A 27,153-nucleotide genomic window follows, 5' to 3' on the forward strand; every position below is an offset into this window, starting at 1 on the left:
CCCTTCAGATACAGCGTGCAAGGACACAGCGGGAGGGGGAGGGGGGGTTGGACACACAGCAGGGGAGGGGGGGTGGCCGGACACACAGCGGGAGGAGGGGGGGTGGCCGGACACACAGCGGGAGGAGAGGGGTGGCCGGACACACAGAAGGAGGAGGGGGTGGTGGCCGGACACACAGCGGGAGGAGGGGGGGTTTGGCCGGACACACAGCAGGGGAGGGGGGGTGGCCGGACACACAGCAGGAGGAGGGGGAGTGGCCGGACACACAGCGGGAGGAGGGGGTGGCCGGACACACAGCAGGAGGAGGGGGTGGTGGCCGGACACACAGCGGGAGGGGTGGGGGTTTGGCCGGACACACAGCAGGGGAGGAGGGGTGGCCGGACACACAGCGGGAGGAGGGGGGGTGGCCGGACACACAGCGGGAGGAGGGGGTGGCCGGACACACAGCAGGAGGAGGGGTGGTGGCCGGATACACAGCGGGATGAGGGGGGGGGGTTTGGCCGGACACACAGCGAGAAGAGGGGGGGTGGCCGGACACACAGCGGGAGGAGGGGGGGTGGCCGGACACACAGCGGGAGATGGGGGGGTGGCCGGACACACAGCGAGAAGAGGGGGGGTGGCCGGACACACAGCAGGAGGAGGGGGTGGTGGCGAGTTACACAGCAGGAGGGGGGGGTTTGGCCGGACACACAGCAGGAGGAGGGGGGATAGCCGGACACACAGCAGGAGGAGGGGGGGTGGGCGGACAGACAGCGGGAGGACGGGGGTGGCCAGACACACAGCAGGAGGAGGGGGTGGTGTCCGGACACACAGCAGGAGGAGGGGGTGGTGGCCGGACACACAGCGGGAGGAGGGGGGTGGCCGGACACACAGCGGGAGGAGGGGGGTGGCCGGACACACAGCAGGAGGAGGGGGGTGGCAGGACACACAGCGGGAGGAGGGGGGGTTTGGCCGGATACACAGCGGGAGGAGGAGGGGTGGCCGGACACACAGCGGGAGGAGGGGGGGTGGCCGGACACACAGCGGGAGGAGGGGGGTGGCCAGACACACAGCACAGGGGGGATTGATGTAGTGGGTGATTGTTCTAGCTCTCTCGCTCTTCATTGTGATGGTGGCAGAGTGTGGCTGTGTCAAACTGCAGTGTCGGGTGGTGGGGACTCTGTGCCTGGCAGAGCGCCCTGCAGATACAGCGTGCAAGGACACAGCGGGAGGGGGAGGGGGGGTTGGACACACAGCAGGGGAGGGCGGGTGGCCGGACACACAGCGGGAGGAGGGGGGGGTTTGGCCGGACACACAGCGGGAAGAGGGGGGGTGGCCGGACACACAGCAGGAGGAGGGGGGTGGCCGGACACACAGCGGGAGGAAGGGGGGTGGCCGGACATACAGCGGGAGGAGGGGGGCTGGCCGGACACACAGTGGGAGGAGGGGGTGGTGGCCGGACACACAGCGGGAGGAGGGGGGGTGGCCGGACACACAGCTGGAGGGGGGAAGCCGGGCACACAGCGGGAGGGGAGGGGGGTGGCCGGTCACACAGCAGTGGGAAGGGGGGTGGCCGGACACACATCGGGAGGCGGAGGAGGGAGGGGGGTGGCCGGACACACAGCGGGGGGAGAAGGGGGCCAGACATACAGCGGAAGGGGTGGGAGTTGAGCACACAGCGGGGGGCTGTCAGAACTCACCCAGCGCTGCGCTACTGGTACCTTGGTGGAGGACTGGTTCTCTAAATGGTGCTGCTGAAGTGCGGTCTGTGTCTCGATGTCCTAGGACTTCTGGTGCTCGGATCTAGTGATGTAGTGGGTTCTTGTTCTAGCTCTCGCTCTTCATTGCGATGGTGGCAGAGTGTGGCTGTGTCACACTGCAGTGCTATGCGGTGGAGACTCTGTGCCTGGCACAGTGCACTGCAGATACAGTGTGGGAAGGACACAGCAGGAGGAGGGGCTGGTCGGACACACAGCGGGAAGAGGAGGGGGATGGCCGGACACACAGCGGGAGTGGGGAGGGGGGGGGTCGGACATACTGTGTCACACTGCAGTGCCGGGCGGTGGGGACTCTGTGCCTGGCAGAGCGCCCTGCAGATACAGCGTGGGATGGACACAGCAGGAGGAGGGGGGTGGCCGGACACACTGCGGGAGGAGGGGGTGGAGGAGAGGGGGGTGGCCGGACACACAGCACAGGGGGGAGGAACGGGGGAGCTGGGCACACAGTAGGGGGAGCGTTCACACAGCGGGAGTGAAGGGGAGTTGGGCACACAACAGGTGCGGGGAGCTGGGGAGCAATGAGAAATATATGACAAAAACACACACACAGCGGGAGGCGGGGGGGTTGGCCGGACACACAGCAGGAGGAGGGGGTGGCCGGACACACAGCGGGAGGAGGGGGTGGGTGGCCGGACACACAGCGGGAGGAGGGGTGGGTGACCAAACACACAGCGGGAGGGGGGGATGAACGGACACACAGCAAGTGCGAGAGAGGAGGGGTGGTGGCCGGACACACAGCGGGAGGGGAGGGGGGGGGGGGGCAGGCCAGGCACACAGCGGGAGGGGAGGGGGGGTAGCCAGACACACAGCGGTAGGAGGGGGGGTGGCCAGATGCACAGCGGGAGGGAGGAAGGGGGGTAGTCAGACACACAGCAGGAGGGGGGTGGCCGGACACACAGCGGGAGGAGGCCGGACGCACAGCGGGAGGGGGGGTTGGACACAGCAGGGGAGGGGGGGTGGCCGGACATACAGCAGGAGGAGGGGGTGGCCGGACACACAGCTGGAGGAGGGGGGGTTGCCGGATACACAGTGGGAGGAGGGGGGGGGTGGCCGGACACACAGCAGGAGGAGGGGGTGGTGGCCAGACACACAGCAGGAGGAGCGGGTGGGTATGGCCGGACACACAGCAGGAGGAGGAGGGGTGGCCGGACACACAGCAGGAGAGGGGGGGTGGCCGGACACACAGCAGGAGGGGGGGTGGCCGGACACATAGCGGGGGGGTGACCGAACACACAGCGAGCGGAAGGGGTGGGAAGGGTTCATGGCCAGACACACAGCGGGAGAGATGGGGAGGGGTGGGAGTGGCCAGACACACAGTGGGAGGGGGGGTGGCCGGACACACAGCGGGAGGGGAGGGGGGAGTGGCTGGAGACACAGCGGGAGGGGAGGGGGGTGGCCGGGCACACAGCGGGATGGGAGGGGAGGGGGTTGGCCGGGCACACAGCGGGAGGGGAGGGGGCGTGTCCTGGACACACAGCAGGAGGGGGTTCTGACACACAGTGGGAGGGGAAGGGGGATTTGGACACACAGCGGGAGGGGCGGGGGTATTACCGGGCACACAGCGGGAGGGGAGGGGGCGTGTCCTAGACACACAGCAGGAGGGGGTGGTCGGATACACAGCAGGAGGGGGGGTGGCCAGACACACAGCGGGAGGGGGTGTGGTGGCCGGACACACAGTGGGGGGAGGGAGAGGGGTGGCAGGACACACAGTGGGGGGAGGAGGAGGAGGGAGGGGGGTGGCCGGACATACAGTGGGGGGGGAGGCTGTCAGAACTCACCCAGCGCTGCGCTACTGGTACCTTGGTGGAGGACTGGTTCTCTAAATGGTGCTGCTGAAGTGCGGTCTGTGTCTCGATGTCCTAGGACTTCTAGTGCTCGGATCTAGTGATGTAGAGGGTGATTGTTCTAGCTCTCTCGCTCTTCATTGTGATGGTGGCAGAGTGTGGCTGTGTCAAACTGCAGTGTCTGGTGGTGGGGACTCTGTGCCTGGCAGAGCGCCCTGCAGATACAGCGTGCAAGGACACAGCGGGAGGGGGAGGGGGGGTTGGACACACAGCAGGGGAGGGGGGGAGGGGGGGTGGCCGGACACACAGCGGGAGGAGGGGGGGTGGCCGGACACACAGCGGGAGGAGAGGGGTGGCCGGACACACAGAAGGAGGAGGGGGTGGTGGCCGGACACACAGCAGGAGGAGGGGGGGTTTGGCCGGACACACAGCAGGGGAGGGGGGGGTGGCCGGACACACAGCAGGAGGAGGGGGGGGTGGCCGGACACACAGCGGGAGGAGGGGGTGGCCGGACACACAGCGGGAGGAGGGGGTGGTGGCCGGACACACAGCGGGAGGGGTGGGGGTTTGGCCGGACACACAGCAGGGGAGGGGGGGTGGCCGGACACACAGCGGGAGGAGGGGGGGTGGCCGGACACACAGCGGGAGGAGGGGGTGGCCGGACACACAGCAGGAGGAGGGGTGGTGGCCGGATACACAGCGGGATGAGGGGGGGGGGGGGTTTGGCCGGACACACAGCGGGAAGAGGGGGGGTGGCCGGACACACAGCGGGAGGAGGGGGGGTGGCCGGACACACAGCGGGAGGAGGGGGGGTGGCCGGACACACAGCGGGAAGAGGGGGGGTGGCCGGACACACAGCAGGAGGAGGGGGGGGGTGGCGAGTTACACAGCAGGAGGGGGGGGGGGGGTTTGGCCGGACACACAGCAGGAGGAGGGGGGATGGCCGGACACACAGCAGGAGGAGGGGGGGTGGGCGGACAGACAGCGGGAGGACGGGGGTGGCCAGACACACAGCAGGAGGAGGGGGTGGTTTCCGGACACACAGCAGGAGGAGGGGGTGGTGGCTGGACACACAGCGGGAGGAGGGGGGTGGCCGGACACACAGTGGGAGGAGGGGGGTGGCCGGACACACAGCAGGAGGAGGGGGTGGCAGGACACACAGCGGGAGGAGGGGGTGTTTGGCCGGACACACAGCGGGAGGAGGAGGGGTGGCCGGACACACAGCGGGAGGAGGGGGGTGGCCGGACACACAGCGGGAGGAGGGGGTGGCCAGACACACAGCACAGGGGGGATTGATGTAGTGGGTGATTGTTCTAGCTCTCTCGCTCTTCATTGTGATGGTGGCAGAGTGTGGCTGTGTCAAACTGCAGTGTCGGGTGGTGGGGACTCTGTGCCTGGCAGAGCGCCCTGCAGATACAGCGTGCAAGGACACAGCGGGAGGGGGAGGGGGGTTGGACACACAGCAGGGGAGGGGGGGTGGCCGGACACACAGCGGGAGGAGGGGGGGTGGCCGGACACACAGCGGGAGGAGGGGGTGGCCGGACACACAGCAGGAGGAGGGGGTGGTGGCTGGACACACAGCGGGAGGAGGGGGGGGGGGTTTGGCCGGACACACAGCGGGAAGAGTGGTGGTGGCCGAACACACAGCAGGAGGAGGGGGTGGCCGGACACACAGCGGGAGGAGGGGGGTGGCCGGACACACAGCGGGAGGAGGGGATGGCCGGACACCCAGCGGGAGGAGGGGGTGGTGGCCGGACACACAGCGGGAGGAGGGGGGTGGCCGGACACACAGCAGGAGGAGGGGGTGGTGGCGAGTTACACAGCAGGAGGAGGGGGGGGGGTTGGCTGGACACACAGCAGGAGGAGGGGGGATGGCCGGACACACAGCAGGAGGAGGTGGGGTGGGCGGACAGACAGCGGGAGGACGGGGGTGGCCAGACACACAGCAGTAGGAGGGGGTGGTCGCCGGACAAACAGCAGGAGGAGGGGGTGGTGGCTGAACACAGCGGGAGGAGGGGGGGGGGTTGCCGGACACACAGCGGGAGGAGGGGGGTGGCCGGACACACAGCAGGAGGAGGGGGGGTGGCAGGACACACAGCGGGAGGAGGGGGGTTTTGCCGGACACACAGCGGGAGGAGGGGTGGCCGGACACACAGCGGGAGGAGGGGGGGTGGCCGGACACACAGCACAGGGTGGAGGAATGGGGGAGCTGGCACAAAGCAGGGGGGGGGGCGTGCACACAGTGGGAGGGGAAGGGAGCCGGGCACACAGCGGGGGGAGGCCGGAAACAACCATGCCCTTATTATATATATATATATAATAACAGTAATATGATATCTTGTACTGCATGACCACGTCCAGGTTACTCTGTCTGGGAGGAAAGCTCTGTTGCTTATACTGCTCAGTGGGAAAGGGTGAGGGTCACTGATCGGGTGGAGGAGGATGGGGGGGGGGTGCTGCTGTGGAGGGGGCACACCGTGACGTCATGCAACGAGCAGAGGAAAGTTGAGGCAAGCTCTGATAGTGTTTAAATAAAGAGGCAGCGGGCAGTGGCACTGAGCCTCAGGCACATAAACTCTGCACCAACATAAATACACCTCTATTAACATCCAGCTCTCTGCCCGTGTACACGCCGAGGGAGGTCAGCGGCAGCAAATATTCCCTCCCAGAAAGCAGGAGAGAAAGGCAGCACAGCCTCCGCAATCAGCACCAGACAGAGGTTCTGCAAAGCTGCAGCGTGGACTGTGCATGTCTACAGCTCAGCCCTTCCCTTCACTGGATCATTGCATCGGAATGAGCACTGACCTCGAGCAGCCCGCTGGCAGCTCCTACAGCTAAACCATCAATCCGAGGGACACTACAACGCTTGTCAAGCCCCAAACAAGAGACAGGAGACAGCTGGAGCTGGAGACAGGCACACAGCAGAGCGGGGAGAGAAGGTGCATGGAGGGACCCGCAGCCGCCGGCGTTCCCCGTTATACTAATGATGATTTAGTGACTCATAGTGCACCGAAGCCAGCTGCGGGCAGTAACAATGAGGGACGCAGATAAGCAGTATGGCCGGAGGAGACTGGCCAGGCTGCCTAATTTCTCCGCTTCCCTCATTGTTACTGGCCGCGGCTGGCTTCGGTGCACTATGAGTCACTACATCATCATTACTATAACGGGGAATGCCGGCGGCTGTGTGTCCCTCCGTGCACCTTCTCTCCCCGCTCCACTCCTCTATTCTGAAAGCTGCCGCTGTGTGCCTGTAATTGAGAATGCTGGCGGCTGCGGGTCCCGTCCTTATGGTGAGCCTAGTGCCTCAGGCTCAACAGCGCGGCAATCTACCGAGGGGACTGGGCTGGCTTCAAAGTCGGCCATAATTGTACACCCATATGAAGCTTCTCTGCGTACACCCCCTGCTGGCGGCCACTGCGCAGCCGCAACAAATTGAAAAGCCCTATCTTTATAATGGGGCATATTTTATTTAATTAAAAAAACTATAACTTTCTGAAAAACCACAACCCCAAAAGGCACTACACTGGGATAAGATCTATCTAATAAAACAAACCCCAAGTCTTAATTCGTCCTCTATCCTGAGTTATGCCTTCCCAAAAAAATTCTCATTCACTATATGGGAAAACGGTGTCAAAAAGCCAACCAGGAAGTCGCAGAAAAAAACTGACAGTTGAAACTTTAGGTTACTCCCAATTCCTCACTTTTTATTATTTTGCTCTGAAATTTGGCAAGCAGCATCGGGTGACGATTCTACACGTCCATGCCAAATTTCAGCTCAGTACGTCTAATCACTTTTGAGGTGTAGCCCCTCAAACACCATGCCCCCATCTCAGAAGTTCCCTATGGGAGAATTCGGTTTGTTCGATTCAGCCTTCATATAAGGGCACGACCGTGCCCTTATATTACCTATACGATGAAAGCAGTCAATGAGGGGAATTCAAATGTTTGAAACGTTGGTTGGGTGTCTTTTTTTCTATTAGATAGAAAAAAAAGACACCCAACTGACTTTTCAAACCACTAAATATCCCCCAATGACTGACACTATCACTCACTGCTCAATTACCACTACCTGCAGCCAGTGTGCCCCCTGCCTGTGTCCTGCTGCTGATTGGCTGACCACCGTGTCTTTCACTCTGTCAACCACCACCCCCAGCAACAGCACACACATGCAGCAGGCAGCCCAGCTCAGCAACCAGTGATTCACTGAAGCAGCACCAGTGGCAGTGAGCCAGGGGTGGGGCTGTCCTATGTGCTACTTGCTGACTGGCTGACCAGAGTACCTTTCACACTGTCAGCCACCTCCCCCAGTAGCAGAACACACACAACAGTAGAAGGCGAAGTCAGACCAGTCAGCGTGTCTTGTCAGTCTCTTATGTTGTTAATACAAAACACGTAGTGAGCCAGCAGCTCAAAGCTCCACACAGTGAATGCAGCTGCCAATAATCTGGCGCAGCCACACGGTGTCACACAAAAAATAAAAAACATCAGGGAAACATTGGATCCTCACCATCACAGGGTTAAACATCGCCCATCCAAACTATCTGACCGATGGTTCCGATGAAACATCAAATTATTTCCATCCCTACTTCCTGCTGGTGCTGTCAGTATCTATATACAGGCCCTCATTCCAAGTTGTTCGCTCACTAGCTACTTTTAGCAGCCGTGCAAACGCATAGTGACCGCCCACGGGGAAGTGTATTTTCGCTTTGCAAGTGTGCGAACACGTGTGCAGCCGAGCGGGACTAAAAAGTTTTTTGCAGTTTCTGAGTAGCTCTGGACTTACTCAGCCATTGAGATCCCTTCAGTCTTTTTGGTCCTGGAATTGACGTCAGACACCCGCCCTGCAAACGCTTGGACACGCCTGCGATTTTACAAACACTCCCAGAAAACGGTCAGTTGCCACCCACAAACGCCTTCTTCCTGTCAATCTCCTTGCGATCGGCTGTGCGAATGGAATCGTCGCTAGAAGCAGTGCAAAACAACGATGCTCTTTGTACCCGTACGCTGCGCGTGCGCATTACGCCCCATACACATGCGTAGTTTTGCCATTTTTTTAAATGATCGCTATGCAGCGAACATCGGCAGCTAGCGATCAACTCGGAATGACCCCCACAGTCACATAGGGCATGCTTATTGTACTGTTAGGTTTCTATAATGCTGCACGGTCTGTAATGAAGTGGTTGTCTAGAAATGTATATTAGAACGACAGGAGGACATCAATAAATAGATATGTATGTAATGGTACGCACATTTAATTTACTGTAGCTTTAGTTTTGTGATAGTCCTGAGAAAAGAAATAGATTGTTTCTGCAGTTTATTGCTGCTGCATACTTAGATTGCAGTTTTAAATATTGAGTGCTGGCTGCTGCTAATTTTCTAATTGCCATGGTTAAGCCAACTCTGGTGCTTGTAGAGTTAAGTGGTTGTGTTGTAACCACCTCCCAGGTACAACCAGTATCTCTAGGGCAAAGTAACACAAATGCCAGTACTGCAGAAAGTGGGAAGAAGCTCTTTCGTCAGACTACCACTAAAGCTGAGTGCGATGGGCAGTGGAGATGCAGTTGGGTGATTGTAGACAGGGATTTGGGCATTGTTATTTTTCAGGCAGCCATATTTTTTCCTTTTTTGAAAAATACTGGGAATGATTTTGCTGCGTCAGATCACTCTGTACTTTCCGCTGATGACTTTCAGCCAGATCTATTCATTCAGGTTGAATGTCCATTAGAACCAAAGATAAATACAAAATATGGCGCTGGAATCTGCAATGAGGTTCTGGACTACAGACCTGAGCTTGAAAATGTTCCCATATCAAATCTGCGAACTGAACGATTGCCGCTTCAAGCTCAATTCCTTATGCTTTTACTGTGTCTGGAATTCCAAATGGCATTTTCTAAACTGTTTAGGAAAGAAGATGGATGGGTGTTCTTCAGTGATGAAGAGAAGGAGGAGTATAGGGAGTTTCAGAAGGATCTTGCTTACCTTCATTGGTTTGCTGTTTTGAACCTACAAAGTTTATTGACTGAAACGTCTCATAAAATAGGTGCCCCAGTGGTGTCCTCAGTGCAGGGGTGCCAACGGTGTCAGCAGTGTGTGTGCCACAGTGGTGTCCTCAATGCATGGATGCTAGAGATGAGCGGGTTCGGTTTCTTTGAATCCGAACCCGCACGAACTTCACTTTTTTTTTCACGGGTCCGAGCGACTCGGATCTTCCCGCCTTGCTCGGTTAACCCGAGCGCGCCCGAACGTCATCATGACGCTGTCGGATTCTCGCGAGACTCGGATTCTATATAAGGAGCCGCGCGTCGCCGCCATTTTCACACGTGCATTGAGATTGATAGGGAGAGGACGTGGCTGGCGTCCTCTCCATTTAGATTAGATTTAGAAGAGAGAGAGAGAGAGAGATTGCTGTGATACTGTAGATTAGAAGAGAGTGCAGACAGAGTTTAGTGACTGACGACCACAGTGACCAGTGACCACCAGAGACAGTGCAGTTGTTTGTTTTATTTAATATATCCGTTCTCTGCCTGAAAAAAACGATACACAGTCACACAGTGACTCAGTCTGTGTGCACTGCTCAGCCCAGTGTGCTGCACATCAATGTATTGTATATAAAGCTTATAATTGTGGGGGAGACTGGGGAGCACTGCAGGTTGTTATAGCAGGAGCCAGGAGTACATGATAAATAATATTATATTAAAATTAAACAGTGCACACTTTTGCTGCAGGAGTGCCACTGCCAGTGTGACTAGTGGTGACCAGTGCCTGACCACCAGTATATTAGTAGTATTGTATACTATCTCTTTATCAACCAGTCTATATTAGCAGCAGACACAGTACAGTGCGGTAGTTCACGGCTGTGGCTACCTCTGTGTCGGCACTCGGCAGGCAGTCCGTCCATCCATAATTGTATTATAATATATACCACCTAACCGTGGTTTTTTTTTCATTCTTTATACCGTCGTCATACTAGTTGTTACGAGTATACTACTATCTCTTTATCAACCAGTGTACAGTGCGGTAGTTCACGGCTGTGGCTACCTCTGTGTCGGCACTCGGCAGGCAGTCCGTCCAACCATAATTGTATTATATACCACCTAACCGTGGTTTTTTTTTCATTCTTTATACCGTCGTCATACTAGTTGTTACGAGTATACTACTATCTCTTTATCAACCAGTGTACAGTGCGGTAGTTCACGGCTGTGGCTACCTCTGTGTCGGCACTCGGCAGGCAGTCCGTCCATCCATAATTGTATTATAATATATACCACCTAACCGTGGTTTTTTTTTCATTCTTTATACCGTCGTCATACTAGTTGTTACGAGTATACTACTATCTCTTTATCAACCAGTGTACAGTGCGGTAGTTCACGGCTGTGGCTACCTCTGTGTCGGCACTCGGCAGGCAGTCCGTCCAACCATAATTGTATTATAATATATACCACCTAACCGTGGTTTTTTTTTCATTCTTTATACCGTCGTCATACTAGTTGTTACGAGTATACTACTATCTCTTTATCAACCAGTGTACAGTGCGGTAGTTCACGGCTGTGGCTACCTCTGTGTCGGCACTCGGCAGGCAGTCCGTCCAACCATAATTGTATTATATACCACCTAACCGTGTTTTTTTTTTCATTCTTTATACCGTCGTCATACTAGTTGTTACGAGTATACTACTATCTCTTTATCAACCAGTGTACAGTGCGGTAGTTCACGGCTGTGGCTACCTCTGTGTCGGCACTCGGCAGGCAGTCCGTCCAACCATAATTGTATTATAATATATACCACCTAACCGTGTTTTTTTTTTCATTCTTTATACCGTCGTCATACTAGTTGTTACGAGTATACTACTATCTCTTTATCAACCAGTGTACAGTGCGGTAGTTCACGGCTGTGGCTACCTCTGTGTCGGCACTCGGCAGGCAGTCCGTCCATCCATAATTGTATTATAATATATACCACCTAACCGTGGTTTTTTTTTCATTCTTTATACCGTCGTCATACTAGTTGTTACGAGTATACTACTATCTCTTTATCAACCAGTGTACAGTGCGGTAGTTCACGGCTGTGGCTACCTCTGTGTCGGCACTCGGCAGGCAGTCCGTCCAACCATAATTGTATTATAATATATACCACCTAACCGTGGTTTTTTTTTCATTCTTTATACCGTCGTCATACTAGTTGTTACGAGTATACTACTATCTCTTTATCAACCAGTGTACAGTGCGGTAGTTCACGGCTGTGGCTACCTCTGTGTCGGCACTCGGCAGGCAGTCCGTCCAACCATAATTGTATTATAATATATACCACCTAACCGTGTTTTTTTTTTCATTCTTTATACCGTCGTCATACTAGTTGTTACGAGTATACTACTATCTCTTTATCAACCAGTGTACAGTGCGGTAGTTCACGGCTGTGGCTACCTCTGTGTCGGCACTCGGCAGGCAGTCCGTCCATCCATAATTGTATTATATACCACCTAACCGTGGTTTTTTTATACCACCTAACCGTGGCAGTCCGTCCATAATTGTATACTAGTATCCAATCCATCCATCTCCATTGTTTACCTGAGGTGCCTTTTAGATCTGCCTATAAAATATGGAGAACAAAAAAGTTGAGGTTCCAAAATTAGGGAAAGATCAAGATCCACTTCCACCTCGTGCTGAAGCTGCTGCCACTAGTCATGGCCGAGACGATGAAATGCCAGCAACGTCGTCTGCCAAGGCCGATGCCCAATGTCATAGTACAGAGCATGTCAAATCCAAAACACCAAATATCAGAAAAAAAAGGACTCCAAAACCTAAAATAAAATTGTCGGAGGAGAAGCGTAAACTTGCCAATATGCCATTTACCACACGGAGTGGCAAGGAACGGCTGAGGCCCTGGCCTATGTTCATGGCTAGTGGTTCAGCTTCACATGAGGATGGAAGCACTCAGCCTCTCGCTAGAAAACTGAAAAGACTCAAGCTGGCAAAAGCACCGCAAAGAACTGTGCGTTCTTTGAAATCCCAAATCCACAAGGAGAGTCCAATTGTGTCGGTTGCGATGCCTGACCTTCCCAACACTGGACGTGAAGAGCATGCGCCTTCCACCATTTGCACGCCCCCTGCAAGTGCTGGAAGGAGCACCCGCAGTCCAGTTCCTGATAGTCAGATTGAAGATGTCAGTGTTGAAGTACACCAGGATGAGGAGGATATGGGTGTTGCTGGCGCTGGGGAGGAAATTGACCAGGAGGATTCTGATGGTGAGGTGGTTTGTTTAAGTCAGGCACCCGGGGAGACACCTGTTGTCCGTGGGAGGAATATGGCCGTTGACATGCCAGGTGAAAATACCAAAAAAATCAGCTCTTCGGTGTGGAGGTATTTCACCAGAAATGCGGACAACAGGTGTCAAGCCGTGTGTTCCCTTTGTCAAGCTGTAATAAGTAGGGGTAAGGACGTTAACCACCTCGGAACATCCTCCCTTATACGTCACCTGCAGCGCATTCATAATAAGTCAGTGACAAGTTCAAAAACTTTGGGTGACAGCGGAAGCAGTCCACTGACCAGTAAATCCCTTCCTCTTGTAACCAAGCTCACGCAAACCACCCCACCAACTCCCTCAGTGTCAATTTCCTCCTTCCCCAGGAATGCCAATAGTCCTGCAGGCCATGTCACTGGCAAGTCTGACGAGTCCTCTCCTGCCTGGGATTCCTCCGATGCATCCTTGCGTGTAACGCCTACTGCTGCTGGCGCTGCTGTTGTTGCCGCTGGGAGTCGATGGTCATCCCAGAGGGGAAGTCGTAAGCCCACTTGTACTACTTCCAGTAAGCAATTGACTGTTCAACAGTCCTTTGCGAGGAAGATGAAATATCACAGCAGTCATCCTACTGCAAAGCGGATAACTGAGGCCTTGGCATCCTGGGTGGTGAGAAACGTGGTTCCGGTATCCATCATTACTGCAGAGCCAACTAGAGACTTGTTGGAGGTACTGTGTCCCCGGTACCAAATACCATCTAGGTTCCATTTCTCTAGGCAGGCGATACCGAAAATGTACACAGACCTCAGAAAAAGAGTCACCAGTGTCCTAAAAAATGCAGCTGTACCCAATGTCCACTTAACCACGGACATGTGGACAAGTGGAGCAGGGCAGGGTCAGGACTATATGACTGTGACAGCCCACTGGGTAGATGTATGGACTCCCGCCGCAAGAACAGCAGCGGCGGCACCAGTAGCAGCATCTCGCAAACGCCAACTCTTTCCTAGGCAGGCTACGCTTTGTATCACCGCTTTCCAGAATACGCACACAGCTGAAAACCTCTTACGGCAACTGAGGAAGATCATCGCGGAATGGCTTACCCCAATTGGACTCTCCTGTGGATTTGTGGCATCGGACAACGCCAGCAATATTGTGTGTGCATTAAATCTGGGCCAATTCCAGCACGTCCCATGTTTTGCACATACCTTGAATTTGGTGGTGCAGAATTTTTTAAAAAACGACAGGGGCGTGCAAGAGATGCTGTCGGTGGCCAGAAGAATTGCGGGACACTTTCGGCGTACAGGCACCACGTACAGAAAACTGGAGCACCACCAAAAACTACTGAACCTGCCCTGCCATCATCTGAAGCAAGAAGTGGTAACGAGGTGGAATTCAACCCTCTATATGCTTCAGAGGTTGGAGGAGCAGCAAAAGGCCATTCAAGCCTATACAATTGAGCACGATATAGTAGGTGGAATGCACCTGTCTCAAGTGCAGTGGAGAATGATTTCAACGTTGTGCAAGGTTCTGATGCCCTTTGAACTTGCCACACGTGAAGTCAGTTCAGACACTGCCAGCCTGAGTCAGGTCATTCCCCTCATCAGGCTTTTGCAGAAGAAGCTGGAGGCATTGAAGGAGGAGCTAACACGGAGCGATTCCGCTAGGCATGTGGGACTTGTGGATGCAGCCCTTAATTCGCTTAACAAGGATTCACGGGTGGTCAATCTGTTGAAATCAGAGCACTACATTTTGGCCACCGTGCTCGATCCTAGATTTAAAGCCTACCTTAGATCTCTCTTTCCGGCAGACACAGGTCTGCTGGGGTTGAAAGACCTGCTGGTGACAAAATTGTCAAGTCAAGCGGAACGCGACCTGTCAACATCTCCTCCTTCACATTCTCCCGCAACTGGGGGTGCGAGGAAAAGGCTCAGAATTCCGAGCCCACCCGCTGGCGGTGATGCAGGGCAGTCTGGAGCGACTGCTGATGCTGACATCTGGTCCGGACTGAAGGACCTGACAACGATTACGGACATGTCGTCTACTGTCACTGCATATGATTCTCTCAACATTGATAGAATGGTGGAGGATTATATGAGTGACCGCATCCAAGTAGGCACGTCACACAGTCCGTACTTATACTGGCAGGAAAAAGAGGCAATTTGGAGGCCCTTGCACAAACTGGCTTTATTCTACCTAAGTTGCCCTCCCACAAGTGTGTACTCCGAAAGAGTGTTTAGTGCCGCCGCTCACCTTGTCAGCAATCGGCGTACGAGGTTACATCCAGAAAATGTGGAGAAGATGATGTTCATTAAAATGAATTATAATCAATTCCTCCGCGGAGACATTGACCAGCAGCAATTGCCTCCACAAAGTACACAGGGAGCTGAGATGGTGGATTCCAGTGGGGACGAATTGATAATCTGTGAGGAGGGGGATGTACACGGTGATATATCGGAGGGTGAAGATGAGGTGGACATCTTGCCTCTGTAGAGCCAGTTTGTGCAAGGAGAGATTAATTGCTTCTTTTTTGGGGGGGGTCCAAACCAACCCGTCATATCAGTCACAGTCGTGTGGCAGACCCTGTCACTGAAATGATGGGTTGGTTAAAGTGTGCATGTCCTGTTTTGTTTATACAACATAAGGGTTGGTGGGAGGGCCCAAGGATAATTCCATCTTGCACCTCTTTTTTCTTTTCTTTTTCTTTGCATCATGTGCTGATTGGGGAGGGTTTTTTGGAAGGGACATCCTGCGTGACACTGCAGTGCCACTCCTAGATGGGCCCGGTGTTTGTGTCGGCCACTAGGGTCGCTAATCTTACTCACACAGCTACCTCATTGCGCCTCTTTTTTTCTTTGCGTCATGTTCTGTTTGGGGAGGGTTTTTTGGAAGGGACATCCTGCGTGACACTGCAGTGCCACTCCTAGATGTGCCCGGTGTTTGTGTCGGCCACTAGGGTCGCTAATCTTACTCACACAGCTACCTCATTGCGCCTCTTTTTTTCTTTGCGTCATGTGCTGTTTGGGGAGGGTTTTTTGGAAGGGACATCCTGCGTGACACTGCAGTGCCACTCCTAGATGTGCCCGGTGTTTGTGTCGGCCACTAGGGTCGCTAATCTTACTCACACAGTCAGCTACCTCATTGCGCCTCTTTTTTTCTTTGCGTCATGTGCTGTTTGGGGAGGGTTTTTTGGAAGGGCCATCCTGCGTGACACTGCAGTGCCACTCCTAGATGGGCCCGGTGTTTGTGTCGGCCACTAGGGTCGCTAATCTTACTCACACAGCTACCTCATTGCGCCTCTTTTTTTCTTTGCGTCATGTGCTGTTTGGGGAGGGTTTTTTGGAAGGGACATCCTGCGTGACACTGCAGTGCCACTCCTAGATGGGCCCGGTGTTTGTGACGGCCACTAGGGTCGCTTATCTTACTCACACAGCGACCTCGGTGCAAATTTTAGGACTAAAAATAATATTGTGAGGTGTGAGGTATTCAGAATAGACTGAAAATGAGTGTAAATTATGTTTTTTGAGGTTAATAATACTTTGGGATCAAAATGACCCCCAAATTCTATGATTTAAGCTGTTTTTTAGTGTTTTTGGAAAAAAACACCCGAATCCAAAACACACCCGAATCCGACAAAAATAATTCGGTGAGGTTTTGCCAAAACGCGTTCGAACCCAAAACACGGCCGCGGAACCGAACCCAAAACCAAAACACAAAACCCGAAAAATTTCAGGCGCTCATCTCTAATGGATGCCTGCAGTGTCTGCAATGCGGGAGTGCCAGAGGTGGCCTCAGTGCAGGAATGCCGGTAGTGTCCTCAGTGCAGGGGGTCCAGCAGTGTCGGCAATGCAGGAGTGCTGTTGGTGTCCTCAGTGAAGGAGTACCGGCAGTGCCCTCAGTGCAGGAGTGTCGGCAGTGTCCCCAGTACAGGGGAGTCGGCAGTGCGGGTGCCGGCAGTGTGGGAGTGTCGGAAGTGAGGGCGGCGCTATTAGTGCTGTGGGGGCAGAGCCAGCCCTAACCAATATGATGCCCTAGGCAAGATTTTGGCTGGTGCCCCCTAGCACCACCGCTGGTTCTGCCTCTGACCTTGCACCTCTTTCCCAGCACCATCACCCCTCACCCATAGCAGTCCTTGTACCCCCTATATTTTAAATAGGAACAGTTCACACATTTGACGCACAGCCCAAAAAGGGGCATCTTCTTGCTGGGAAGGGGCATGGCCACACAATAGTAACCCCAATTCCAATTACGCCACAGAGTACTGCAACTTTTTTCACATTTTATCTTGCGATAGTGTCCATAATTCATATTACATCCCACAGTAGTATCACTTTACCTTATAAACGTTACTCCTCAGAGTAGAACCCCTTATTCACATTACATCACACTGAATTGCTCTTTATTCACATTATACCACACCTTATTGCTCTTTATTCACATTAGACGACACAGTACTGCCCTTTCTATATGCAACGACACATAATAGAGCACCTTATACACATAATGCCACACATTAGTAATGCATTTATACACAATTCCACACAGTAATGCCCCTTACACATATGAGACACATTAATGTCCTTATAAACATAATGCACCTTACACATTATGACAACCTTTACACATAATGTCCCTTACACATATGCCGCACATTATTAATGCCCTTATAGACATAATGACACACATAGTGCCCCTACACATTTGCTGCACATTATTAGTGCCCCTATACACATAATGACACACATACAGTAGTACCCTGTTACACATATGCCGCACATTATTAATGCCCTTGTACACATAATGACACACATAGTGGCCCTTTACACATATGTTGCACATTATTAATGCATTTTTACATGACACACATAATGTTCCTTACACATATTCTGAACACTACTGCACAACCAACCCACTCACATGCACACAGCACTCACACTTCCACTAACACTGTGACCTCTGCCTCTGCTTGGATACAGATGTGTCCTCACAAATCTTGCATCAATGCTAATGTCGGGCATCTTTTTTAATGAAAATGCATCTTATTTGCATTGCTATGTAGCTAGGATGCACAAGCAGCTTCTGCTGATTAAACTGATATGCAGCATGCCAATATACTGTGTGAGACTGTGGCTGTATCTGCATATGAAATGCTACATACAGAATATAGGCATGCCGCATATCATTTTAATCAGCAGAAGCTGCTGATGCCCCTAGGCATATCAAATGCCCTAGGCAATTGCCTAGTTTGCCTATGCCTATGGCCGGCTCTGTGTGGGGGCATCCATCTTTCCCATTGTAGCCTATGGGCACACACTGATTAGCTGAGAGCCATCTTCCATAGGTTACTAAGGAGACTGGTGTCCGAGCCAAAACTTCAGGATCTGACAGCAGGATCCTGAGGTTTTGCCTCATATTTGGATCCGAGTGAGGCGTGCAAACCTTCCTGCAACACCATGTTATTTCAGAGGCTGCCTCCTCTTATAGTTTGGTAATGCAGGGTGTAAATGACTTTCGCAGTTATACCTTGGATAATTCTGGCTTATTTCAGTGAACTTTTCCATATTCTTCAGCCTCAATGGGTCCTGCTCGCAGGTTCTTACCATTCTTTTCGGATTCTTATTTTAGATCCACACTAGTTTGGTACCTTCTAATGCACAGGAGGTTTTTACCTTGGGTTCCTTCAGTCAATCAGGTTGTGTGGGAATTCTATCCTTGTGGTTATCCACTGTTGTCCAGGTCGACACGGGGTGGGTGTCAGAGCTTGGTGCTCTGTTTTGTTAATGTCCTTTCCTTCCTGGTCAGGTTGCAGTTTGCACATTCACGACAGTTAGCCAATCCTGGCCCCTGATTTTCCTTTTCCTCAATCCTTTGTTTTCTGTTGTCATATTCCATGACATGTCAGATCTTTATGGTGCGCTCTCTTACCTATAGCCATAGCTGGCTTGCTTTTACCAGGGTCTTATCCAGTGGGTTCACTTAGACTTTGTTGTAGTCACTGGCAGGTTTTCAATCACCCTTTCTTGGGGGTGTTGACTCATATTATTGTAAAGTGCCCAGGTTCTACAAGCAGTTTGCCATTTCGGACCTCTGCTTCTTACTCTGAGGCCACTGTTCAGGTTTGGTGGTCGCGTTCTGCAGGTTTTTCAGCGCCTTCCCGCCTCGAGTGGGTCAGCTTTGAGACATCCCCAAGGTATATACTCCATTGTTCCCTAGTGGATGAAGGAGAAAATGGGATTTTGGTACTTAAGGATAAATCCTTTTCTCCGATTCCATGGTGGACTCTGGACGCCCTCCCGGCGCTGCTCTTTCCTGCTGATTTTTCTGACTGTGTTCTTCTCGCATGGCGTGTTTCAGGTATTTGTAGTTCTTACCTGCAGGCTGATCATTAAGCTGGTTTGCTTTTTTTGTCCTTGGACAGTTTACTGTATTGGTTCCTCCTTCTCCTTACTGTGTGGTCTCTGTTCCGTCTCCCCTCAGGCTTGGTTAATCTTAACTGAAATCTTCTGGGGCATAGAGGGGGAGGAACCAGATGTTCTGAAGAAATTTAAAGTGCCAGGCTATGCTTATCACCCATCTATACCCCAAGGTATATACTCCAGTGTCCACTATGAAATCGGAGAAAAGTATTTATCGGTAAGTACCAAAATTCCATTTTCACTTGTGTCATCCGTGCCTAGCACATAATGATGTGTTTACAGATATACTGTACAGTGGATCTGAAGCTTGGTTTATCTGATCTCATTTCCATTTTTCTTCACAATATCTATTGACCAAGGTTTTTCTGGGCATATTGGGGCAGATGTATTAACCTGGAGAAGGCATAAGGAAGTGATAAACCAGTGATATGTGCAAGGTGATAAAGGCACCACCCAATCAGCTCCAATATGTAAATTAACAGTTAGGATCTGATTGGCTGGTGCCTTTATCACCTTGCACATATCACTGGTTTATCACTTCCTTATGCCTTCTCCAGGTTAATACATCTGCCCCAGTATTTCTTCCAGACTTTTCATAGTTGTATTCATGTAGAACACTTTGCTAAGCCTTGTATACAAGTGAAAGAGCCCAATGTTTCTATCTGAGACTACATCCTAAGGGCAAGGGAGGTTTCTGAGCTGAACAATGTATTTTATTTCCTTGGCAACTGTCTGAAAAGTGCATTTGTTCTGCTAAGTACATAGCTTTACGTTTTGTGATTTGTTTTTTAAATATAACTTAAAAAATTGCTTTGTAGTTGTAAATAGTCAGAAAGTTCTCTTACCTGTTCTGGATGCTTGGGTTTGGCATATGGCAGATGGGGTCAAAAGAAAGTTGGTAGATGTTAAAGTGGACCCAGAGGTCATGGTTAAATAAATACCTGTAATGTAAGAGGTAGATGAATGTTCCTCAAAACGTATTTCAGACAATTACTGTGTCGTCTGTAAATTCAAGGTAGCAGTCTCAAAAGATTAGTTGTGCTTTATGCAACACGTGAATGACAACAGAATGAAGCCGTTTAATGGCTTAGGGAGGTAAATAAGAACTGGGCCTCATAGCAACAGGTTGTATAGTACACTTGGCCAAGAACCCAGACTGGGCAGTGATTGTACAAGGGGGTTTGTAAATATGTAAAAACCTTTTAACATCTGTGCAGTTAAAGGATATCTGTTGATAGTCTGACAGTGTAGAGTCCATATCTGCATATATTCAAAGAGAGGAAAACAAGTAAAGTAGGGTTTGTTAAAAACCACTCTATTAAGTGAACATTTTAGTATCCAGTAGGTTTGGCTGTGTTGTCATGAATTATTGATACAAAAAGAAGGAATAACAGTAGACACCCTCTGTGTTTTGTTTTTGTTTTCTGGTTTTGGTAAAACCACCCTCGTATTTTTGTTTTAGATTTTAAAAAACAAAAACAAAAAACAACTAAAATCGAGTAAGTTGGGCCTGTTTTTGTTCTTATAGTATTTGTAACCTCCATAAAATTATTTTCCAGTCATTTCCAGTCAATCTTGACCACCTTACAGCTCTTATTGGCCAAAGGCTGGCTGGCTAAACGATGTGACAGTGCAGCAGCACAAACACATGGCAGGTTAAATGAATATAGCACATCTATGAAACATTGTGGCACAGCAATGGTAGACAGGATGGTAGTTTAATAAACTTTACGACCCTATAGAAAGAATGTTTTCAACAGAAGAAGCCCCAGGACAGTACAGGGAAATGGAGGAGGAGCATGTAGTAGAAGGCAGATAAAGAGTTAATTGATTGATTGATTGATTGATTGATTAGCTAATTGATTTCAATTGATTAATTTAATTTAGAAAACGTATTTATTTTTAAATTGTAAAAGCCATAAAAGCTTTTCCCTCTGTACCCATTTCTTTGTATTAGATCACTATATTTCATATTTTCAAAGCAAATGTATAATTTTAACCATTTAGTGATCTATAGCAGGGCTGGCCAAACCGGTCCTCGAGATCTATCAACAGTTCATGTTTTCCAGGCCTCCTGGATATCTGTTTTAGGATATATTCCAGTTAGGAATGAATGCAGCACATCTTAATTAGTAATGACTACACCTGTGCACTAGCTAGGTGGTCTGGAAAATGTGAACTGTTGGTAGATCTTGAGGACTGGTTTGGCCAGCCCTGATCTATAGTAATTAATCACTAATTATGTAACTTTTAATAACATACTCGCAAAAGGTTGTACCTAGATATATACCTTTAAAATCATTAGGAATATTTTACTCATAAAAGGATGCACGCCAGTCATATAGAATGTAAAACATAAGAATGTATTTCCATAAACAATTGATACTCATAAAGTTCACATTTATCATTAAACAGTATTTGCACATTCTAAATCAAAATACAATATTTTCACAAGTTTAAACTACTGTATATAAGAAAGAAATATTATGAAAGGCAAGTGTGAGAAGTGTGTGTACAGATGTGTCCACTTGCATCTTTGCTTTTTTACCAATTTGGCACAATATTCAAAACACGGCTAAGCTGTTTTTCATGAGTAGCGAGTGGATGAATTTTAAAATTTTTGTTTGCCATAATAGAATATATATAAAGTAACATATTAAAGAAGCAAATGAAGAAAAATCACAAGGCATGGCTAAATCTCTGAGTGTATGGCATGCAAAACCATGCCATACATGGTGGGATATAGCAAAGATGTGTGTATGTGTATATTTATTTAGTACTGGGGAAATGTTTTTTCATGCGCTACAGCAAATCCCAGACTTAAGCCCCATGCACACTAGACGAGAAAGTAAAAGATCTCGCCCAGAAGGGCCAATCTGAGTGAGATCTTTTACAATCTCGTCCAGTGTGTACACTCAATGTCGTTAACGATGCGCGCTCCCACGCATCGTTAACGACCCCCTCCCTCATCTGAACATGTACAGATGGGGGAGGTCCTCGTTAACGACAGCCATGTTGCAGATGCTGGAGAACATTTATCTGAAGAAACATCTAAGGGGAATATAGATTTTGGGTTATGTATTTGTGTGTGTGTGTGTGTGTGTGTGTGTGTGTGTGTGTGTGTGTGTGTGCGTGCGTGCGTGCGTGCGTGCGTGAGAGAGGGAGAGAGAGACAGAGAGAGAGAGATAGAGTTATGCCTAGAGGGCTATAGCCAGTGTGGTGATTTGCGGAGGAGTGGCAACATGTATTCAGGCCACATGCTGCATGGTGTCTTGTCTTAGTCACATTTCCCGTAAATGTACTCCATATTTATAAATACATCCATTCCCAAAAACACTGGTTTCAGCCTATGATTGTAGCTATGATAATAATCTATACTATGCAAGCTTCACAATACTATACCAATGCCACAATCCTATGTCTCCAGGTTTGAGCACATTGCATTCTTTGTTAGGCTATAAAAAGCACATGGCTTAAAAAGGGGGTGGGGAAAACACACAACAGCAGCCATATTGGTAAATTATAAGCTTACAGAAACAGTGTAAAATACAATTATGCTGAATTCACTATCCATCTGTAATTATATTCCACATTCCAATCCAACTTATTCAGGCCTAGAACCCACTCAGTATATTGCATACTGTCAATGTTATACGAACCATCACAACACCAGAATACAATGTAACTACACATCCCAGCATGCCATTGCTACAAGCACATGACCACAGTAACAAAAGGAAGTATATGTCAACTTCCATATTTCAGCAAGATACCCTAGAAAACCACTACAATCTGTTATACTGTAAATCACCATCCACAAATGCTATACTACAGGTTGTCCGTATGTCCCAGCTACCATCACAGATTCCCAGATCTACAACAAACATGTTTCACAACTACCACAAACACATATTTAGCTATTCTATGCTATTAATGCCTTATCTAGCCATGTGTGTTCAATACTTAGCCATAAGGAGCTTCGCTCCTTATTGAATCTGCATTTTTGAAGAGTCTCTGGAGCTGTGTCTACTGCATAGTGTGAGAGAGACTGAGAGTGAAGTGTCTCTGAGCTGTTCAGGTAGTACATTCAATTTGTGGGTGGGTGTGTCTTCCACAGGAAATGTGTAGAAGCTGTATCAGTGATCTGGCCATGCTTTTAAATGCTAAATTGGACAAGGCCACAGTCAGAGAGCCCATAACCATGTGTGGAGATGCTAATTAGCTACAGTAGTGAAACTAGATTTCCACTGTCATAAACCCAGGACTTAAATCTATGTGTAATATCAAAATATAATATAAATATTTTGACATAGCTAAAATGGATATAAGGAAATGTTCTGTAACAGGGATAATAACATGTTTCTTTTTCCTTAAATCTAGTCCACAAGTATTGCAAGGTGGAATTGTCCTTGGGCCCTCCCTGCCACCCTTATGTTGTATATTAAAAAGGACATGCATAGTTTAACAAACCAAGTACTTCAGCAACAGTGACTGCCACTTTTGTGGATGAAGTACTTGGTTTGTTTGGGCCTCCACAATCCAATTTTTTGGAAGGACTACCTCCAATTATTAATGAGAAGGTAGATTACAAGGTTGTTAGTGGTGGAAATTGGATGTGCTAGTCCAAACTGCTGGTATCTGATACTGGACTTCTTGTTATTATTTTACAGGATCTTTTAGGATTTTGATAAATAACTTGCATGAACTTGCTGCAGATGAGATAACAGGGAAGAGGTACCTAGATTGTAATGTCCCTACCTCTACTGACTTTGGCCTCACAAATGGTACAGGTGCCTTCACAAATGTTGTCAGGATTTAGGTAAACATAATTCCACACACAAGAGGTGGCTTTTTGGTCTTATGCCCAGGCATGTCAATTATCTTCTTTTTATCACGGGCAAGAAATGCTGCCACTGGTGGCTGACTTACTTTGACACAAATATCCGCATATTCAACATACTCATTAGCATTAGAGACACAAATATCCCCCTTATCCTGTTGCACTCTCACAGAAGCATCCTCAATTTCTATGTCACTACCTTTACTTGTGCTACTGTCATCCTCACATCTGTAGAGGATGCATACATGGTGGAAGGAGGCTACTCTACGAGTAGAGTGTCAGAAATGTCAGACTCACACATAGTATATGTGGAAACCCTTAGTCCTCAGGGACTTGTAAAGTTTGTGAACACAGTTTGTTCTTCAGCCTTAGTTTTTTTTTCTGTACTGATTTGCCTGTTTTACAGGTGAAACCTCTACTGAACTCAGAGTAAGAATATGAGACACTCATGTCTGGTTATAGAAGAAGATGTGTGACTGTGTTTGGCCCTGGCTTCGACAATAGGCATTCTTCTAGTTCATGAAACAGCAGTAGCAGTAGCAGTGAAAACACTAGCAAACAAGACGGTGGCCTGAGGCTTTCCTTGCCACTACGTGTGGTGTATGGCATGTTGGCAATTTTATGATTTCTGGCAGTAAATTTTCCCTTTAGAGGTGGTTTTCTTTAATATTGCGAAATATTGTTTAGAATTCAGGTGCCCTTCCTTAAACTTTGTATCCCCTGGACACAAAGATGTTGAAGTACTATTATGACTGGCAGCAGATACAGCACTTGTACTTGGTTGCTACTCCTGTTCTTCTGTCGACTGATCCACATTGACTCACATCACCCCTAAAAATGCAGATAAATGAAAACAATATTGATTTGACTTAGATTTCTCTTCAATTAATTCACTTTGCATTTTGTTAATTAATAAAAATAAACTGTTAACACTACTATTTTTGAAAGCTTTCTTACTTTACAGCACTTTCTCCACACCTGCCTTAAACTTTTGTACAGTACTGTATGTTTTTATCTGCTGACCGGCTCCCCCATTCAATGTGTGAATGCACAGATGCAGCAGCCGCCACTGGGTGTAAGATTCATGCAGTGGGCATTGTAAACCACAAGTTGATCATTATTGCAAATTGAAAGGGCAGCAAAGAAAAATATGTTCAGCCTCATGGATGGTTTAACTTTCCAGATATAAATTGAGACATTTCTGAAATAATGATCACAGCGTGATAACATTTGACTTAAGCTGCAATAAAACATTTTGCAACAGACTAGAGAAACTATGAATTATAAAGGGCAGAGTTGAAATCGGCAGAGAAGCTTTGAAGTTTGTAGACAGGGAAAATGTTCTCCTAAAGAGCACACTGACCAAATGGGAAATGGTTAAACATATTTTAAATAGTTACTGTTGCAAGTTTATATTGTATGGTATGGCAACAGCTAAAAGGAAACCAATGTAGAAAGTAGTGGAGAGGGGGGAAATAGTGAAAATCAGTAGTGACTGAAAATGAGTTATCAAAATACAAGGTAGATAATATAGCTCGTTTGTTAATAACAAATAAGGGAGGCAATGATTTAGCTAAAAGATAGACTGCTAAAATATAACCCTACATTAATTTTCAAGTAAATCAGCCGCAATACACACAGATATTATTGTGTCACAAAGTGATTGACTGTAATAATAAAAAAAAAAAAAAAAAATTGTAGCAGGTTAAGAGAGTGTTGGTATTTTAAATATGGTAAGTATTTTTGTCTGTAATCACATACAATTAAAAACTTCCAGGAAATAGTCACCATTGTGGTTCATTCACACATATTAGTGAAAATGGATTTAAAAAAACAGATGTGATAAGCGATGTGATCTTAATTAGGTTCATTTGTTCAGTGCTTTGCGCATACACCAGACCCTTACTGTGCATGTACAGAACAGGTCTGCAATGGTGGTTGGCAGTCTGATGCTATTTGGGGGCAGAGAGGGAGTGGCGATGACAGGAGCCAATTTGGAGGCGGAGAGGGAGTGGCGATGACAGAAGCCATCGAACCTACCAGTATATTTTTGGATTGTGGGAGGAAACCGGAGCACCCGGAGGAAACTCACACAAGTACGGGGAAAATATACAAACTCCACACAGTTAGGGCCATAATGGGAATTGAACCCACAACCTCAGTGCTGTGAGGCAGTAATGCTAACCATTACATCATCCGTACTGTCCTGCAGATACCAAGTTGACAGCACACCCTAGCCACAGTTTTTAATGGGGGAGTTTTCTTTACTTTACTTAGATTCCTCTTTACTTCATTCCAGCTGTTGATAAAACATTGTGAACTGCTGGAAGATACCGACTACCAGGCTGGCAATTCAGGAACAGGATGCAATACATATTGAATGAAAAATTGAGAGTGCTTCCAGAAGTCTTGTGGAAGAGATGATTATGAGTGTATTCAGCCCATGGTAAAAAGGAGACACATTTATATTTGTTGGCTGAAATTTAATTTATGATAAAGTTCTGCAGATCTTAGTTCTGATAGCAACAGGTCAAAGAAAAGCTCATGTTGATGTAAAAGCAGTTACACAGCTCTCTCCAGAATTTGGAACACGGTTGGAAACAATGTAGTTGGGGAAGCCACGCACCCTGAAAAATTCTCTTATGAACACTTCCGCCAGCTTTGGGGCTGAAGGTAAACTCTTTAGTGGAATAAAGTGAGCAGCCTTGGAAAATCTGTCCAGCATTACCCAGATTGTATTGAAACCTTGATGGAAAGTCACATCTGAAGCAAACTCCATGGAGATATAGTACATGCACAATCAGGCACTGGTAGTGGGACTAACGGGTCTGTAGGAGCTTGAGATGCAATCTTGTGCTGCGCACAGGTAGGACAGGCTTCCACAAAATCCTTGACATCACAACGAATTATTGGCCACCAATAACCTCTGACAATTAGTTCCGGCGTCTACTTTACACACTGGAGTAACTTTGTGCGTATTCCTGGTGTCACAAATGTTTACCCAGGAGGAATCTTAACTTTACCGCAACAAAGCAATTGGGATTCAAAATTGGCTTATTCTCACAAATTTCTTCCTCCTTAGTGGAACTAAGGCCCTCATTCCGAGTTGTTCGCTCGCAAGCTGC

The 27,153-nt window shown here is 49.4% G+C and overlaps 1 protein-coding gene across 1 annotated transcript in view; it reads left to right on the plus strand.

Moving 5' to 3' along the window:
• LOC135056378 (uncharacterized) overlaps nucleotides 1-27,153 on the plus strand; it is a 122,726-nt gene that overhangs the window by 56,994 nt on the left and 38,579 nt on the right. Inside the window, exon 3 of the mRNA XM_063961458.1 lies at nucleotides 19,250-19,405. The gene's annotated coding sequence lies outside the window, so the exon portion shown is untranslated. The remainder of the gene's footprint in view (nucleotides 1-19,249; nucleotides 19,406-27,153) is intronic.

Source organism: Pseudophryne corroboree, chromosome 3, assembly GCF_028390025.1.
Source record: "Pseudophryne corroboree isolate aPseCor3 chromosome 3, aPseCor3.hap2, whole genome shotgun sequence".
NCBI classification, from domain to species: domain Eukaryota; kingdom Metazoa; phylum Chordata; class Amphibia; order Anura; family Myobatrachidae; genus Pseudophryne; species Pseudophryne corroboree.